This window comes from Bos taurus, chromosome 8 (assembly GCF_002263795.3).
Source record: "Bos taurus isolate L1 Dominette 01449 registration number 42190680 breed Hereford chromosome 8, ARS-UCD2.0, whole genome shotgun sequence".
Lineage (NCBI taxonomy): Eukaryota > Metazoa > Chordata > Mammalia > Artiodactyla > Bovidae > Bos > Bos taurus.
Window position 1 is genome coordinate 48,220,186 of NC_037335.1, and position 12,026 is coordinate 48,232,211.

A 12,026-nucleotide genomic window follows, 5' to 3' on the forward strand; every position below is an offset into this window, starting at 1 on the left:
TTGATCCATGTTGTTGCAAGAGCTCTAATTTTGTTAGTTTTACCTTAGTGTTTTTTCTATTGTATTTACATACCACAATTTATCCCCTCTAATAATGAGGGACATTTGAGTTATTTAAAAATTTTCCTATTACAAACAATACTGTTTCTTGGTATAAATGTCTTATTTCTTGCTACATTTTTTAAGTATGTAATAGAAGAAGATTGAAATGTTTTTTGGTATACTTGTTTCTCACTGCTGTCCACTAAAAAAATATACTCACAATCTGAAAGTAGAGAGTTATTTTATTTGGTGGGAATGTTTAGGACTCCAAGCGTGGGAGACAGCATCTCAGTAGCTCTGAGAAAACTGGTCCAAGAAGGCAGGAGGGTAGTCAGGCTATATACAGGTTTGCAACGAAGAGAGCAGGTAGTCTTGAACATCAAAGATCAGGTATCATGTTAAGGAATTTAGCATTCTCTGGAAAGGTGCAAGCCTCGGGGCTCACGGAATTTGTTCCTTTCAAATGCACCTCAGATACCTGGGCCCAGTCCTGTCCCCTAGTTCACCTGGCTTCTTGCATTCCCTCAGCTCCTCAGCAGTCAGTTGGAGCTGGCAGCATCCTCCTGATCACAGCCTGGGGCGCTCGAATTCACTTTTGGAGGCCCGAAACCACTGACGGCTGTGGCATTTTTTATTGATTAATATGACAAGAAATATTTTCATTTCACACTACATTTTCTGTTAGGTATATCTAGCAGTGGTAGAGGACATAGGTATATACATGTTCACTATTACATGTGCTACGTAATGCTGTCTTTCCAGAAGGATTATTACCTCCCTTCCCTCTAGCAATGTATTAGAGTTCCTGTGCAACCTTTCCAACACTTGGTATCATACTGTTAACATTTCTGTCAATTTGATGTGTGTGCAACATATGCCTTCATCTTATTAATTTGTATTTCTCTAATTACTAATAAGCCTGAGCCCCCTTTAATTTTTTTTTTTTTAATCATTTATTTGTTTTAATTTGGCTGCACTGTGTCTTAGTTGCTGCATGTGGGATCTAGCTCCTTGTCCAGGGCTCGAACCCAGGCCCCCTGCATTGGGAGCACAGAGTCTTAGCCACTGGACCACCAGGGAATTCCCCCCCTTTAATGTTTATTGACTATTGACTTTTGGATAATTGATGATATTAAGGAATCGTTTAATTAATGGTAAAGCATGATGTTATTTGAGCAATACATATTGAAATATTAAAGGGTGTATGGTCAATTTACTTTAAAATATTTTAGCATAAAAAAGTAAAGATACAGAGTACATTTCAGTGATATCAAAACTATGTTTCTTAGGAATAAATTTTAAAAACATTCAAGAACTCTTGACAAAAATTAAAATCTTATCAAGACATTAAAATTAAATGGAGACATAAATGGAAAAAGATAAAAATAAATGAAGGGAGATCTCATGTTTGTGATATAGAAGCCTTTAAGTTTACAGTCTACAGAAATTTTTTCTACCATAAATTTGTGTGGCTTACCTTTTGTAAATTTGTTTTCTGAACTGTGTAACTTTTGTGGTTAAAGAGCCAACTTAATTATTATTAGACCTAGCATAAATTCTTTCCCATGTGATTAAGTATAATTCCTCAGATTACCTTTCTGAGAGAGAAGTTTAACAAAGAGCATCACCCAGTGACATATACTAATATCTGCATTTCATTCTTCAATGCTAGGAAAAGTTTTTTTTTTTTTTTTCAACAGACAAATTTAATTGTTACATTTAGTTCATTTACATATCTTTAGATAGTATCCTTTCTAATCTAAAAGTTATTTTTATTGGAACTCAGTATGGATCTAATCCTGGCTCTGCCACTTACTCTAGCTGTATGACTTGATACCAATTAATTAATCTTTCTGTGCCAACTAGGAGAGCACTAAACAACTGATATTATTATTGCTACTGTGATTTTTATATATGTATTAGTACTGAATTAGTAATTACTGGAAATGAAATAATTAGTAATGAAGATGTCAATTTGGTTGTTTGCCTACATTCTTCAAGAGTTATATATGTATTCCATATATATGTATATAAATATCAAATGCAGAATGTTAGAAGGTGAAAAGTTCTATGGAAGAAAGGCATGGTAGGGTGATTGGAAGTCTAAGGGCACAGATGGGGTGGGAGTGAGGGTGCACAAGTGGATGGAAGTGTTGATTTTTAAATAAGGTGCCTAGAAAAACATGTTGGGGAAGAATGTTCCAGGAAGAAGAAACAGCCACTGCAGAGCCTCTAAAGCAAGACTGTGCCAGGTGTGTTTAAGGAACAGCAAGGACTGAGTTATTAAGTTGGAGAGTTGAAAGAGATAAGATCAGGAAAGTAATGGGAGGCCATATTATATGCAACCTGTTTTTCTTTGTTTTTCAGTCGTTTAACTGATTTCTAAGGTATGGAATTTTTTTAGTTTTATTGAAGTATAGATGATTTACACAGTTGTGTTAATTTCTACTTTCCAGTAAAATGACTGTTATCTATATATTCTTTTTCATATTCTTTTCCAGTACAGTTTATTATAGGATATTGAATATAGTTTGCTGTGAAAAGGAAGTGTTGCTAGTATGCCTTTATTTATTCACTTATTTGGCCATGAGACTTGCAGGGTCCTAGTTCCCTGACCAGGGATTGAACCTGTGCCTCCTGCAGTGGAAGTGTGGAGTCCCAACCACTGGACCACCAGGGAATTTCTGCTAGTATACTTTTAAATCCACCTCAGTTCAGTTCAGCTGCTCAGTCGTGTCCGAGTCTTTGCCATCTCATGGACTGCAGCATGCCAAGCTTCCCTGTCCATCACCAACTCCGAGAGCTTGCCCAAACTCATGTCTGTCAAGTCGGTGATGCCATTAACCATCTCATCCTCCGTCATCCTCTTCTTCTGCCTTCAATCTTTCCTGGCATCAGGGTTTTTTCCAGTGAGTCAATTCTTTGTGTCAGGTCAGATACTGAATTTTGCAGTTCCAAAATGTTCATTTCATTTTTCTTCTAAATGTTTAAAAACTGAAATGTTCTGTTCTACCTCTCTTCTACATCTTTTTCTCTATTATTTTAATGATTTAATCACAGTTGCTTTGAAGTCCTTATTTTTTCTTGCTTTTATTAATTATTTTGTCTCTTGGTTATTGGTCGTTCTTCCCAGCTTTGCACATCTAATAATTTTTATTGTGTGCTAGCAATTGTAGATGGCACATTATAGACTTCTTCTGAAAAGTAAACTACTGCCGATCACCTGCTGCTGCTGCTGCTGCTGCTGTGTCACTTCAGTTCTGTCCAACTCTGTGCAACCCCATAGACAGCAGCCCACCAGGCTTTGCCATCCCTGGGATTCTCCAGGCAAGAACACTGGAGTGGGTTCCCATTTCCTTTTCCAAGCCAATCACCTGGATCCCTTCAAAACTTGGGTTTAAGCTTTATTAGGGGTAGTCTGTTTCAGTTTGATGCTTATTCCTGTCTGTTTCCCCTTGAGTTTTGTCTTTATTCCTAGGCATCTATTTTCTGAGGTCTTAATGCTATTGGTGTTCACCAAAGGGTCTCCCCACTGGGTAAGCCCAAATGGCAACACTGGGTGACCTCTAAAGTATCTGCCTAGCAGCTGTTCTATGCTAGGATTCTGGAGGTGTGTCCTGCATGTGTATAGCTTAGGAGACTAAGGAATGATTAGAGGAGAACCACAGAGAAGGCACTGGCACCCCACTCCAGTACTCTTGCCTGGAAAATCCCATGGACAGAGGAGTCTGGTAGGCTGCAGTCCATGGGGTCGCTAAGAGTCAGACACGACTGAGCGACTTCACTTTCACTTTTCACTTTCGTGCATTGGAGAAGGAAATGGCAACCCACTCCATTAGCAGCTGACAGTCTTTCTCACTGCCATACTTTAATATTCTATTATTTGAGAACATTTAGAGTTTTTCTCTCTTTTTTTTCTGAAGAACTTTTGGGTCCCAGATATCACTGCTGAGAGTGCTTAAGTTTTAGGCGACTGCAGCAAAGAGTCGGACATGACTGAGCAACTGAACTGAACTGAGATGTGGTGGTTTAGTCGATAAGTTGTGTCCAACTCTTTGTAACTCCATGGTCGATAGCCCACCAGGCTCCTCTGTGCGTGGGATTTTCCAGGCAAGAATACTGGAGAAGGTTGCCATTTCCTTTCCAAGGGATTTTTCCCCACCCAGGGATTGAACTGCCTGAATTCAAATCACTTTTTTGTACTTTCTTCCATGATTGTTGATTTCCATATGTGAAAATGGGGCTTCCCAAGTGGCTTTAGTGGTGATACTTGTAATCTTTCTAATTAGTGATGTTACTTTATAGTGAGACCTACTTGAACAATGGAAGGGATATAGGTATTTACAAGCAATTCTGAATATACGTAATAGCTGTATTGGGAAGGTAAGTTGTAGTGATTATCTCCTAATATGGTAATAGTTATTAGAAGAAAAAGTTGTTACATGTACTTGGTGCATATATTTTTTATATTGTAAAAGATAAACAGTAGTGTTCTTAGTAAGTGTTCTGTGTTTCTCAGATGACTTAATAACTAAGGCTTGAGGTTAAGTAACTTGCAAAGTCAAAACGATAATAAGTAATAAGCCTAAGGTTCATATCAAGTCTATGTGACTCCAAAGCTTATATTATTTCAACCACATTTACGCAAAATTACAAATATTCCATGTTCTTAAATGCTTTTCAAGCTACATTAAAAAAAAAATTATAGATATCCTCCATATAACTTGTGGCACAGAATTTTTGTCACTCATTATGTTCAAATACGTCTAATATTGATTAATGTTGCAAGACTATTCCACAGTTTTTACTGCCAGCCCTATGGAGTCAGGGATGTGTGTTGGGATTATTTATGCTAAGGAGCTCCACAGTTTCATCAATTATGGAAAAATATGCACTTCTGAATCTCATAAGACAATTTTTAAGTAATTAAAGTGCCAGGCTTTCAAAAGTTATCACTACATAAAACTACACATGAGGTTATTGGAAATTCTTGGATAGGGGAGAAAAAAAAATCTTGATACTAAGTTCCTATACACTGAAAGTAAGAGACAAATCCTTCTGATGAAAGTGTTTGTAATAAGACGTCACGCTTGCTATTGGCTATTTTTAGTATTTGTGAGGGATAGGCCATTGAATAACAACATCTGCCAATTTGTGAATACAATAGCAAGCTTTAGAAAAAATATTTCTGGCAGTAGCAACTTTATAAACTGCCCTTCATTTCTTTGTTAAAACTAAGTAATAACATATTGCCAACTGTAATTAATATCACAGAAAAACAGAATCTTTAGTAAATCAAAGGATCAAAATTTTATATTTTTAAGATTAGCTAGTGAATTAAAAATATAAATTAGAAAAGCATATTACATGACACTGAACTTTAAATTACAAATTTTTTTGTGCAGTTGAGCATGACCTTATCCTACTTTTTATTTTCACTTATTTAGTCGCAAATTTATTTGCAGAGTAATTTTCTTCAATCTGTAAAACAGTTGTTTTTTCTTTTAGTATTATGAAGAGGAATCACAATAACATGGAGAACAATGACCTAAATGACTGATAGAGGAAATGAATTGGCTCTGGGGAAATGGCCAGGACCAGCTGAGATTAGGAAGGATGGTCTCCTACAGCACAGAACTGACGTCCCGTAGCAGAGGATATTACAGCATGTCCACAAAGTCCGGAAACATAAACTGACTTTTAAACAATGTTATTTACACTTTCAAATAGTATACTCCGTGTGTTTTCTGTTGAAATGCTCTAAACTTAAAGCAATAGGTCCAATGGTTATTCTAGAAAAATACAATTGATACACTATACAGTGTCCAGAACATCTAGAAAACAGGAAGAAAGATGTATTTATTATACTTATTGAACATACTATTTGGAAGTACAACTGAATAGTTAGATGCTGTTTAAAAATAAGTTTCTCTTATGTTTCCCGCCTTTGCAACACTTGTGGCTACCAGCTGAACAAGGCAGGTGCAGCAAGAGTGGCTGCCAGTGTATAGTCATGAAAACAAGACTTTCTGAAACAAGTGTTTCTTATAAATAATTTGGAAACAATTTTGGAACCCATTTCTTGGCAATGGTAATGGTACATTTCAGATCCCATTAAGAGATTGATTTATATGTGGGAAATCCTCAACTGGTAGTTCTGGAAATACTTAATGATGTTATGCCACTATCCATAAAGTTGAAAGGATATCCCTACAGAAAATGAAAATCCCAGAGGAAGGAAGACGTGTGGGAGCATGCCGTCTCTGCATGGTCACAATTACCTAATAACCAGGTTTGTACTGGAGAACTGTAGTGACATGCCCAGTTACAACTGAAATGGGCCCTGGAGACAGATTTGAGACAAAACAGAAATCCACAGAACAGTTTCATTATATGTTTGAACAAGCATCCAACCAGGCAACCTTTCTCTTTTTCCAGTCATAGGACTTCCTCTCTTTCTGTGATCCACCTAAGTACATTTTGTCCACGTGTTGGACATACCTATCCTATAGCCCAAAAGTCAGGCATGTTCTTCCCAGCTGTAAACTGATGACAAAGATAATTACCATAGAATTGAACTTAAAGTAGTAAATTTGTCTTGGGTATTTTTTTACTTAAAAAAGTCTGCATGATGAAGATTTTGAAGGAGTTTCAACTCGGTGCTGACCCACCAGTGTTCAAGAAGCCTATGAATCCACAAGTGCAACTCTGCATTGATAGTAGACTGAATAAGTAATATGTCTTACATGTGTATCTACTGTTCTTTTGTGTAGATGTGGATTAGTTAAATGCATAAGTTATTAATTATTTTATAGTATTCTTAAAATTATATTTCCTCAATTTATGCCAAAGTTTGACTCATTTATATAAATAGGCAGGGCTGTCACTGTCTTGGAACAGTGATTCTAGTCTTGGAAATGGCTGAGAATCATTGCTAAAAGTATCAGCCTTCACTGTGCTAAAATTCTGTAAAATTCTGTAAAAGCTTTTCTCACAACAGAGTGATAATTCCATCTCTATACTTTTTAAGTGCTTTATTGAGGTATAATTTATATGTTAATAAAATTTACTTAAGTGTATAATTTTATGATTTGCTAAGTTTACAGCGTTGTACATTTATCATCACGATCTAGTTTTAGTCTGTTTGCATCACTTCAAAAGGATCCGTCATGCTCAGTTTTACTCGCTCCCCATTCCTATTCCCAGCCCCAGGCGGCTAATCTTTGTATCTATAAAATTGCCTTTTATGAACCTTTCAGATAGCTGAAATTATAAAATATGTAGTCATTAAGTTTGGGTATTTTCATCTCACATAACATTTTTGAGATAGATCCTTGTTGTAACATGTGTCAGTACTTCATCATTCTTTTTTGCTGGATAATATCCCGTCATATGGGCATACTGATTTTGTTTACCCATTCCAATTTATACTGTTTCTACTTGATGGCTATTATGAGTAATGCTATCGTGAACATTTGCCTTGTGTTTATGTGGACATTCTTGAGTGTTCTCACCTAGGAGTGAGATTGACGGATCCTATGGTAAATTTATATTTAATTTTTAAGAAACTACCGTACTTTTTCAGAGTGGCCTCACCATTTTATAATCCTGCCATCAGTGTCAAGGGGTCCACATGTTCCACATGTAGGAGTTCCATATCCTCAACAACACTGTTGATCCATGTTGATTTGCCACTGTTCTAGTGGGTGTGAAGTTTATTGTGGTTTTAATTTGCATATTCCTAATGACTAATGTTGACTCTGCATCTTTTCATATGCTTATCAGCCAGTGGTATATCTTCTTTGCCTATTTTAAAAATTGGGTTGCTTTTATTACTATTGTAAGATTTCTTTATATATAGTCTATATACAAATCCTTTATCAGGTATAATGTAGAAATACTTTTTTTTTTAATTAAATTTATAAATTTAATTAAAAAAAAAAAAGAAATAAAAAGACCAAAAGCTTTGTTACCACCTGAGGCCAGGGCAGACCACAGTCCATCTTCCCTCATCCATTTCTAGCCTGTTCCCATGCTTTCGGCACAGAGTCATCCACATGAAGAACAACCCTGTTTCCTAAGCTGGGGTTATTTTTAGCTCACCACTGAGAAATACTTTTATACCAGTCTGTGGCAGATATATAAATATAATTCAGTTTAAAAATATGATTATTCACATTAAGGAATTATCAGTGTAGAGACACAATAATCCCTCAGTTGCTACGGAAGCTTGCAGTTCTGAAGCCTGACAAACTGTCCACTGCTCCTCCCAGCTACAGGCTACATCATTTATGAAAATTTTAGAACAACCTTCGTGCATGCAATTTTGTTTGGGTAGATATTTAGAACTGGAAGACATACAGAGAGCATGTATTAGTTTAGCACATTGCCACAGAAGGTAAGTTCGTATGAAATTTCATGTTAGGAGTTTTTATGGTGATTATACTGTGGGCATGTCCAGTATGACTGGGGAAAAGAGGGGAGCGGCATCTGTTGAGAATGTGAAAAATGGCTTTCACTATCTTTAAGTCAAAGTAGGATTTCACTATTTGGTTATGTGTATAAATGTGTGTTGGCTTAAAGCTCAAAAAAGTTGGCTTAAAGCTCAACATTCAGAAAACGAAGATCATGGCATCCAGTCCCATCACTTCATGGGAAATAGATGGGGAAACAGTGTCAGACTTTATTTTTCTGGGCTCCAAAATCACTGCAGATGGTGACTGCAGCCATGAAATTAAAAGACGCTTATTCCTTGGAAGGAAAGTTATGACCAACCTAGATAGCATATTCAAAAGCAGAGACATTACTTCGCCAACAAAGGTTCGTCTAGTCATGGCTATGGTTTTTCCTGTGGTCATGTATGGATGTGAGAGTTGGACTGTGAAGAAGACTGAGCGCCGAAGAATTGATGCTTTTGAACTGTGGTGTTGGAGAAGACTCTTGAGAGTCCCTTGGACTGCAAGGAGATCCAACCAGTCCATTCTGAAAGAGATCAGCCCTGGGATTTCTTTGGAAGGAATGATGCTAAAGCTGAAACTCCAGTACTTTGGCCACCTCATGCGAAGAGTTGACTCATTGGAAAAGAGTCTGATGCTGGGAGGGATTGGGGGCAGGAGGAGAAGGGGACGACAGAGGATGAGATGGCTGGATGGCATCACCAACTCAATGGACATGAGTCTGAGTGAACTCCGGGAGTTGGTGATGGACAGGGAGGCCTGGCGTGCTTCGATTCATGGGGTTGGAAAGAGTCGGACATGACTGAGCGACTGATCTGATCTGATAAATGTGTGTGTCTGTAAATAAACATGGTTGGAGGAGGTGGTTCAACCAGGCACTTCATGAAGGGTCCAAAAGAATAACTGGATCGACCTTCAATAATGAAAACTGTGTATACAGCAAATCATAAAAGCCAAATGTAGATTCTCATATCAGCTTCTGGTTCTTCCTAAGAAAATGGTGTATAACTGTTTTAGTAACTGGAATCAGTTTGGTCCATCATGAGACTTATTTAGTCGCTTTATTTTCAAGGTGACTCTTGCCCACCACTGGATTGGATGGCCACTTTTTGCCGTGCGTCAGAGAACTGTTAAGTCTTTGCCTATGTTCTTATTCTAAATGAGTCTACATCAGTTGTTTTCTATAGAAAACATTTTAAAAATGTCACATATAAAAATGCCCTACTCCTGCAGTCTGCCTGATGAAGTTTTTTTTTCTCTTCTTTTTTAGAATGAATTTGTTCCTATTTGAATCCTGAGCTGAAAATATTTTCTCCACTGCTCAAAAGTGTGGACACTAAGATCGCTGTATCATGCCAGTAACCATACCCTCTGTCAAAAAAAAAAAAAGCAATTGAGATGTGATATTGGGTAGTGGTCCCCAGACCTGGGTGTACATTAGAATCTCCTGTGATGTGTGTTAAAGTACTGATCCTCCAGTCTACTAGGCAAAGTTCTACAGAGTTGATACCAGCTAATTTGGGGAGCCAGTAGGGAAGGCAGAAATGGCTCTGCAGGCCAGGGTCCATTTACGCTGTCAGTTGTCATTACAGTATGATTAGCATAGCTAGGAGGATGCACTCGCCCTCCTGGACAGCCTGGTACTACTAGCCCTCAGGCACAGAGCTGTTTAAACTTCAGATGTGGAGACAAGCTAGCCATATTTGAAAAAATTCTATTGTAAGGGGCAAATACGGGTGACATTTAGGATCCATGGGGAAACAGGAGGACAGATTAAATCTTGTGCTATGTGAAAGATGTGGGAGAAACAAACTATTGGCAGGAGTCCCTGAATCCTGACGGAATGGCTTGTGGCCATGTAACCCATTTGGGTAGCAGCACTTAGCCTTTGGGAGGTAGCTGAAGGAGGGAAGAAGTGGGAGGGATACTGAAAGGCAAATGCAGCCTTTCCTGGGCAGGGGTCAGTGTTCAAGCTGCTAAAGGCAACCCCATAATCTCCGTTCCCCATCTCTCCTACCCTCCTCAAGTCCTGGGTCTAGAGTATATGATCTACTCACTTGCTCAGCATTCTTAGGTCTTGCAAATAGGCTTGTGAAAAAAGGTTACCTTCACCCACCCCTTAAATGTCTCCTTATTTTGTTTTTCGGTGGGTGGAAGTCTCTCTTTTCATGTAGCTTCAGATTACATAGCATTCTGAGATATCCAATTTTGGTTCTATCAGATGAAAGGAAAAGTGATTGTGAGGCTCCATTCTAATTATAACTTTGTCACTAACTGGCTCCATGACTCCAGTAAATTACTTCAACTGCCTGGCCTGTAATTTCTCCTTATGTAAAATAACAGAGTTGATCTAGATCAGTAGTTCTCATCATGTAGTCCCAGGACAAGCAGCATCAGCATCACCTGGGAACTTGTTAGAAGTGCAAATTCTTGGGCATCACCTCAGACACACTGAAATACACTTGGGATGGGGTCCAGCAATCTGTGTTTTAGCAAGGCCTCCAGGGGACTCTGATGTTCGGCAAAATTTTGAGAACCAGTCATCTATATCAGTAGTTCTCAGTCATGGCTGTGCATTAAAATCACCTAGGCAGCTTTTGTAACCTACCAGTCCTGAACTTTACCCACCAAAGAATCTGATTTAAATGATTTCTGGTGGGACCCAGACATTGTGATGTGGTTCTGATGGACATCTAGGTGCTGTCTGTTACCACTGAAAGTTACTATTTCCAAATGTAAATGTGGGCATCCAGACCCACAGCCTTCTTAGGCCACTAGGTGTCGCTATAATAGAAAGGCATTTTCAAAACTCTGCTCCTGGATGGGCACAGAGGAGGAAAATGCATTTTTTAACTTCTGGTAACAGGTAATTCTGTGATGTAGTGGTAAAGAATCTGCCTGCCAGTGCAGGAGATGCAGGAGTTTGATCCTGAGGTCAGGAAGATACCCTGGTGTAGGAAATGACAACCCACTCCTGTATTCTTCCCTGGAAAATCCCATGGGCAGAGGAGCCTGGCAGGCTGCAGTCTATGGGGCTGCAAAGAGTCAGGCGCTACTGAGCACACACACACACGCTTTATTAAATATTCATCTGCAATTTGTTCAATTTTATTCAAAGGAAAGCCCATCAATGATAGAATGAATTGTAGTATATGCTTACAATAGAATGCTGCTGCTGCTGCTACTGCTAAGTTGCTTCAGTCGTGTCCGACTCTGTGCGACCCCATAGACAGCAGCCCACCAGGCTCCCCTGTCCCTGGAATTCTCCAGGCAAGAACACTGGAATGGGTTGCCATTTCCTTCTCCAGGGGATCTTCCCGACCCAGGGATCGAACCCAGGTCTCCTGCATTGTGGGCAAACACTTTAACCTCTGAGCCACCAGGGAAGCCCCAAGCTTCAGAGTACAGTATATCAATCTCTGTGACTCCAAGTTAAGAAGGTCATGGCATGATCTCTGTATATTTAAAACTCTTGTTTGTTTTGAATATTTGTATGTGACCAGGGTGCCATTGTGCAGCAATATACTT

At 38.5% G+C, this 12,026-nt stretch overlaps 1 non-coding gene across 1 annotated transcript; it reads right to left on the minus strand.

Moving 5' to 3' along the window:
- Positions 1–8,064: 8,064 nt before the first annotated feature.
- On the minus strand, positions 8,065–8,180 carry LOC112447917 (small nucleolar RNA SNORA65). The gene has a single exon (XR_003036182.1). It is a non-coding gene; the product is annotated as a small nucleolar RNA SNORA65 (small nucleolar RNA).
- Positions 8,181–12,026: the final 3,846 nt, after the last annotated feature.